Source organism: Microtus oregoni, unplaced genomic scaffold (genome assembly GCF_018167655.1).
Source record: "Microtus oregoni isolate MIOR12 unplaced genomic scaffold, Mior012 000079F_003, whole genome shotgun sequence".
In the NCBI taxonomy this organism is placed as follows: Eukaryota; Metazoa; Chordata; class Mammalia; order Rodentia; family Cricetidae; genus Microtus; species Microtus oregoni.
The window spans coordinates 953602-962027 of NW_024544155.1; positions in this window are offsets into that span (position 1 = coordinate 953602).

Sequence of the window (8426 nt, forward strand, 5' to 3'; positions counted from 1 at the left end):
ACATTGAGCCTATAATTCATGTCCCTAGAGAAGCTAAATAAGGTGAATCCAAAGACAAACACATAGGCATCCTCAGGAATATTAACCTTCATCAGGCGATGAAAGGAGACAGAGACAGAGACCCACACGGGAGCACCGGACAGAAATCTCAAGGTCCAAATCAGGAGCAGAAGGAGACGGAGCACGAGCAAGGAACTCAGGACCACGAGGGGTGCACCCACACACTAAGACAATGGGGATGTTCTATTGGGATCTCACCAAGGCCAGCTGGCCTAGGTCTGAAAAAGTATGGGATTAATCCGGACTAGCTGAACATAGCGGACAATGAGGAATACTGAGAATTCAAGAACAATTGCAGTGGGTTTTGATCCTACTGCACGTACTGGCTTTGTGGGAGCCTAGGCAGTTTGAATGCTCACCTTACGAGACCTGGATAGATGTGGGCAGTCCTTGGGCTTCCCACAGGCCAGGGAACCCTGATTGCTCTTCGAGCAGATGAGGGGGGGGACTTGATCGGGGAAGAGGGAGGGAAATGGGAAGCGGTTGTGGGGACGAGGCAGAAATCCTTAATAAATAAATAAATTTAAAAAAAAAAACAATAAGAATTGCAATTTACCCTTTAAAAAAAAAAAGTAGCCGTGCTGACGTGAAAATTTTCTTGATAGCCTGTTCACTGACTACGCAAAGCTTTGCTATTTCTTCAAGGCTTGACAGGTTATATTTCATGTGCTTCTCTTATTTATTCTGATATTTTATTTTCAATAAATGCCATACATTCTCTGAACATTACCTTTTTTTAAAAAAAAGTGCTTCAACACGTCAAGAATGTTATAAACATCTCCTACACCTTAAGATAGGATACAATATAAACTCATAATAAAAATTTCAGTATTATCGATATATGCTATCAATCAATAAACAACTGATAAATGTATTTCCTGATCTAATTCCTATTGGGGAAACTCTCCAATATGTTCAAACCAAAGAAAATGTATCAACCAGACAAGTGTCATGTCAATATCAATGATTGCTGTGAGTTTAATTGAATACTATGAGAAATATTCATTCATTCAAATGTTAAAGAAATACTTTATTTGAAAATATTAAATATTTTGTGTCAAAAAAGTCATTCTTGTAGCGATATTCTATGTTTTAGTTAGTTTTACTGCAAATTGAGAGGTTATATATTTGTTATATATGTGAAAATATTTTATTATGTAAATTAAGTATCTTATACAAGATAAACACATATGGTGCATAGGATAAGATAACTTAGAAGTTTGTGCAAAAGTGTTATAACTTCATATTACATATTAATTAATTAATATAATCTGTGATATTGTGCATAAGCAAAGATTCAGTATCCTTTTTTATTTGCCTGTTTTAGTTGTTGCTACTTTTTTCAAGACAAGGCATCTCTGTGGTAGATCTGGCTGTCCTGAAACTTGCCCTGTAGACCAGGCCTGGCCTCAAACTCAGAGATCCCCCATGCCACTGCCTCTAGGGATTAAAGCCTTGTTCCACCACAGCCCAGAAAGATTCAATATTCTTAACTGATTGATGCATAAAATAAATACTTACCCTGAAAAGCTGTCAGAATGGTGCTATTTTTACTTTATTCTATTGAAGTAAAAAAACTAATTTTAAAGTTTAGTTTTCCATTTCATAAAGAACTCCAGGCATACTTTATCATTTTTCATTAATTACCTTGGAAGAAAGCAATCTTTATGAGGGATATAGTTTAGTTGTGGGAACCTCATTAGAGAAAACCATAAGAAATTATGGATTCAACAATATGTGCTGTGTTATTAAAATCAGTTCAGAGATAGATTTTTAAAGTGAACTTCTCTGTGAGAACAGATTAAAATTAAACATTCATTCTTAAGAGTAGAAAAAAGTGAAATGCAATGTTTAGAATGAGAAATTTAAATAATCCAATCGTAATTATTAGTCTCGCAAAAGATAATGAGTCAGTAGCTACATAACAGTAAACAATTATGTACATGAACGAGTTCAATAGAAATGCTACTATAAAAAGGCTTGTTAAACCTTGCCCTAAAAATGTTCAAGTCCCGATGACTACAGAGTCTGAAAGTAAATTCCAAGGACACTGATGAAGTATAAAATTTCAAACTCATGAACTATTTATAAGCAATGATTCTAAGGAACACACATTAATAGCCCTTGACCCTTACTATTCCAGAAAGACATATATCAAAGCAGATAGCTTTGAGAATATGTATGTATGTATACATATATACATAGTGAGATATAATATATATATATGGTTTTAATATCCAAAATAACAGATTCATGTTAGAAAGAAAATATTATTGTCATATATTATACACAAGTTACTTCCCAGTTAAGATTTTTATTTACCAGAATGTTATCAACCCAGAGGTGAATTATTGGAGACAGAAGCTTGGAAGTCTTACTTGCCACACTGCCACATTGCCATAATACCCTTTTAGCAACATATTTTCTATATGTCTTTTAAGCTTCTGAAGTGTAGCAGTTGCCATACGTGCTCTGGCATGTTCCCATTCTAAAAAACTGCTAACTACAGTGGCCACCAATGAAACTGAGCTATTTACAGTGCCATTCTGCAAATTATAATGCATTATAAATTTATTTTTACCTCTCATATCCATTCTGGATTCCATATCATAGATAACTTATCTTTTTCTCAAAATTGCTCATAGTGCCGTGAAATTTGAGATGCCACTCAGAACAAATTGTGTAGGATACTGGTTCTGAGCATCATGATTGTTTGGGGCTCAATGCATAATAATTTCCTAGCTATTCACAGGAACAGAAATCTGAAGATCAAACATAATGTATTTACTCTCAATTATATTTTTAAAACATGTAATACAATTCTTACAAACTAGTTTTCTGCCTCTGATTCTAGTACTTGCGCTGAACTCTCCTCTGGTCAGTGCTAATGGTTAAATTAAGTCTCATAATCACAAGTGCAATAAGGGCTGCCTAAAAGGAGAAAGTGTGAATCAAATTTGAACATGGTTGAGACTGCCACATTTTCCAAAATGATATTAGCCACAATATAAGATCAATTTCAAATTTTCCATTTGTTTTCTCCAAATTTTGTTAAAATTCTCTATTTTTGTCATTGTCTTTGTTAAAGCTTCTTAAGTGGATTTCATACTTCCTGTTTATGCTATTTTTTTTCTAAACCTCCAGATTTTATTTCAATGATTTTTTTCTTTTGATATGCTTTTGGTATAATTCATAGCTTTTTATGTGTTGTGCTTTTTGAGGTTTTACTAGTTCACTTTGTGTATATTAGATACAACCTATCTCTTTTCCATTATTTTGTGTTTGCTTTTCCTTACAATCCTATGAGAAATCACAGCACACAGATTTTTTTGTTGATTTATTGATTTGGGGTAACTGATCCATTCAGATGAAGTAATACAAAGAAAGACTTTGGGCTAAATATACATTGTCTTATCTCCTTAGAGGTGTTTTTTTTTTCCTGTCTAGTTCTCAGCTAGAGACAAACAGAACAAAATATGTATAAAAAAAGTCATGAATTTTTCTCCATCATGAAAAAAGCAACTTTAATTTTTAACTTTATGAAGAGTTTCAAGTTTCCACACTCATTTTCATATGAAGTTATCTCACTTTCCAGGAAAAACGACATAGTTAAATAAGTTCTAAGAAAGAAAGTTTGTTCTACCCTGAATACAATATATAGGTTAATATATATCAGGTGAAGGAGTGCAGCTGGACTTGGATTCATGTTACTTCCACCAGGGTAGAGTTTTTTTACACTTCACCTGGAAGTGACGAGTCAGTGTGAAGCAACCACAAACAATAATACATACATAAAAATTCAACTGTTAGACTTCCTCACTTTTGGTGGAATGTTTACATCCCAAAATATTGACAATTTCAAAGGTTAGCAAAGCTATGGAACAACAGAGACTTATCCATTGCTTATAGAGGTGGAAAGTTGTGCATCAGTGATAGAAGCAAGCTTGGTAGTTTGTTATATAATTAACTTTTCTTAATACTCACTACAATTTACCCGAATGAGTTGAAAGTTTACATCCTTACAAAACACTCTCCAAATGAATGTTTGAGACAGATTATTCATAACTTAAAGTACTTTGAAGAAATAAACATCTTTGTACATGTAATATATTATAATAAAATAAAATAATTAATAATATATAAACTGGTAATTCAGGTATTAGAACATTATTCAGCAACAGAAGAAATTGTCCCCACAACCCATGATAGGGCGTGACAGGGGTATATCACTGAGTAAAAGAAGAAACTGAACACACTGGTTGGTGTATGTTCTGCTAGATGTTGTTCTAGAAAAGCCAAAACTACAACTACAGTAAAAAAGACCAGTAGTTTTCCAGGTTAAGTGATAAAGAAAGTAGTGTGGGGGAGGGACTGAGCAGTTCAGTGAGTATGTAAGAAAGTAAGACTGCTCTGCACAGCAGGATAATGGGAGATATAAAACTTACTTATCTTTTTTGAATTTTTTTTTTGGCATCAGGGTCTCACTATCCTGCTCTTAAACTCACAGAGATTCACTAGCTTCTGCCTCCTAAGTGCTGGAATTAATATCAGGTGCCACCATACCTGGCTTGATTGTTATGTATACCTCAGAACCCACAGAATTGAAACAAATAGAGTAAACTCTAGATTAAGTTCAAATATTTGATTCTGATGTGACAATGTTGTTCCATGATTATAAAATGAATTCCACAGTTGTACATGTTGGTGATAGGGAAGCGAAAGAGTCAAAAAGGGGAGTGATATTTGATTATTCTATAGTTTCACTACATTTTGCCTGGAAAGAAAGTTTTTCAAAAAACAATCTAATAAAATTGAAACGAAACCCAGCAACTATTAAGAAAAATATAGCAATGCAAAAAAATGAATGTTTTCTATATACTAACACACAACAATTTAAAGGGAATTTTTTTACATTAATATTCAAAGATGAAAGAACTGGCCATCAATTTAATATTTTTTGTTGTCTTGGTTGTTTAACCTCTGTACTTCTGTAAATTATTTCAAACTGTTTTAGTGCGTATTTTGAAATGATTTTATCAGAATGTCAACTTTCAAATTTATTATAATTTACCTTTTTTGAGGGAAAAATATTTTCTTAAACATTCCTGTCTGGCAGGGTGATGGTGGCACACTCCTTTAATCCCAGTATTCAGGAGACAGAGGCAGGCAGATCTCTGTGAGTTTGAGACCAGCATGATTCACAAGAGCTAGTTCCAGGACAGGCTCCACAGCTACAAAGAAACCCCATCTCAAACAAACAAACAAACAAACAAAAAAAGTCCTGTTTGACTTTCCTGAATTATTGTTCTTGTCATTGCTATCTTTTTTTAATTAAAAAATTAAGTCTATGGGTGTTTACCTTCCATTCATATCTGTGCACCACACGTGTGCAAAGCCCTTGGGGACCAGAAGAGGGTGCTGTATCTCCTGGAAATAGAGATTTATAGACAATTGTGAATTAAAGCTGGCTCTTCTGGGTGACCCCTTAACCTCTGAACCACATCTCTAGGCACTCTCGTCATGTTCCTACTGACAAACACTGTGCTTACTCCTCTACTTCTTCTCTTCTACGGATTTTTCCTTTAGAAATGTACAGTCTTTCTTTACTCCAAGTATAATATATTTAAAAATAAGCATTACCTGAATTGAATCAAATGCATCTTCATGTCAGGTTTTCCTTTTAAAAACACCTCAAAAGCAATCTTTTATCTCAGTCTCATTATCTGAATATCCTATAATTTGCCTACAAATTTCTCTCTGATCTTTCCATCTCAATCACTTAAACAATCAATTCTATTGTGCTCATGTGTTTTCTCATCAGATGAATCCTGTTTTTTACTCAAAGGTAATATAACCTATAGGAGAAAATGCAATATAAAGCATCATTTAATATTTATCTTATGAAAATCAATAGTTTTTAAATAACTGAAAAATGTTTTTGGCCTACTTAGCATATGTAAAGTAATGCCACCAAATGTCAGTATCTACACAGCAGTTTATCATTCTTCTGAATAAAAAAAAATGTAAAAAATATAAACGCCTATGGCAGTTGAGCAAAATCTTCCCACAGGTTTATATCATTAACTAAACTGTGTAATAAGGAATACAAACAGATAGAATAAGAAAAACCATCTGCAGTAATAATATAACATGGTAGTTTTCTGAAGACTTGATAAAGAAAACAAGAATTTTTATTTTCCTTTTCAAAAAACACTTTATATGGACTCCAAAGTTTTAATATTCATTAAACAGCTTTGTTTACACCGCTCACTACAACATTGTACCCTAGAGCTTTGTGCAACACTTTGATGACAAATAATCTTAATTCTTTTTGGTTTCAGATGAAAAGACATTTGATACTTAATTCTTTTTTTTTTTTTTTTGGTCTGAGTCAAAAAGGCCTGAACTCAGAGACAGCAAAAGGAGGCCCAGGACTATCAACAAATAACTTTTAATCACAAATCTACTATGATATCATGTTATTCCTTTCTGAGTATAGATATTAGCAACTTAATAGTCTTTACAGGTAAATATTTGAAACTGAAATTATTCTCAACTAAGTAAAAAAGGGAACAAAGTCTAGGGGCATCTTCTTTAAGTAGGACTTCTCAAGGTTAAAGTCAATTAAAATCTTAATAGGAAGAAATAATTTAAAAAAAAACAATTTTTTGAGGCACCCCTTCCCTTCTTTGGGGCCATAAGACCCTCCAGCTCAGGGTGGTGGTGAGTGCAACTAGGCAGCAGTTCCTTTGTTTCACTAAGCTTGCAGGCACCAAGCTAGGCCTTTTGTCTGCAAGGTCCCTGACCAGCAAGGGACCCTGATCGTGCACCAGAAGTTCCATTGGAGAGCATTTGAAGGAAGAGATGGGCAAGTGCCAATATAAGAATTCCTCCAACAATCTGAAAAACAGCATGTTAACACCAGATCCCAGCGAAAATTCAACAGGAATACTTGAAAACCCTAATCCAGAAGAAGTAGAAAAAATTGATATTATGAAAGCAATAGAGTCCCTTAAACAGGATGTAACAAAAAAACTCTCAAAGAAATGGATGAGAAGAATAAAAAAAAAGTATGAAGAAATGAGTAAAGTGGTAAAACATACACTAGGAAATCAAGAAAAAAAATCAAACAGATAATGGAAACAGTTCAAGACTTGAAAACTGAAAGAGAGACAATGAAGAAAGCACAAACCGAGGGCTGGCTGGATATGGAAAATCTAGGTAAATGAACAGAGATGACAGAAACAAGCATAACTAACAGAATACAAGAGATATAAGAAAGAATCTCGGATGCTGAGGACACCATAGAGAAAATAAACACACCGATCTACGAAAACAGCAAACCCAACAAATTTGCATCACAAAACATCCAGGAAATCTGGGACACAATAAAAAGACCAAACCTAAGAATAATAGGGGTAGAAGAAGAATTACAGCTCAAAGGCCCAGTAAATATATTCAACAAAATTATAGAAGAAAACTTTCCCAACCTAAAGAAGGATTTTCCTATGAAGGTTCAAGAAGCATACAGAACATTGAATAGGCTGGATCAAAAAAAAAAAAAAATCTCCTCGCCATATAATAATCAAAACACAAAACATACAGAATAAAGAAAGAATATTAAGAGCTGCAAAGGAAAAGGGTCAAGTAACTTACAAAGGGAAACCGATCAGACTTACAGCTGACTTCACTATAGAAACCATGAAAGCCAGAAGGTCTTGGATAGATGTGCTGCAGAAACTAAGAGAACATGGATGCAAGCCCAGACTGCTATACCCAGCCAAGCTTTCATTCACCATGAATGGAGAAAACAAAATATTCCAGGATAAAAACAAATTTAAACAATACATAGTCACAAATCCAGCCTTACAGAAAGTAATAGAAGGAAAATCACAAACCAAGGAATCCAACAATGCCCACAATAACTTAAACATTTAGCAGCCCTTCACCAGCACAACTCAAAGAAGGGAAACACACAAACTCTACCACCAAAGAAGGAAAAAAATGACAACCACTGGTCATTAATATCACTTAATATCAATGGACTCAATCCACCTATAAAAACGCACAGGCTAAAAGATTGGATATGAAAACAGGATCCAACATTCTGCTGTTTACAAGAAACACACCTCAACCACAAAGACAGACATATACTCAGAGTAAAGGGTTGGGAAAAGGTTTTTCAATCAAATGGACCTAAGAAACAAGCGGGTGTGGCTATACTAATTTCTAACAAAATTGACTTCAAACTAAAATCAATCAGAAGGGACAGAGATGGACACTTTATACTAATAACAGGAACAATCCATGAGGATGAAGTCTCAGTCCTGAATATCTATGCCCCTAATATAAAAGCACCCACTTAC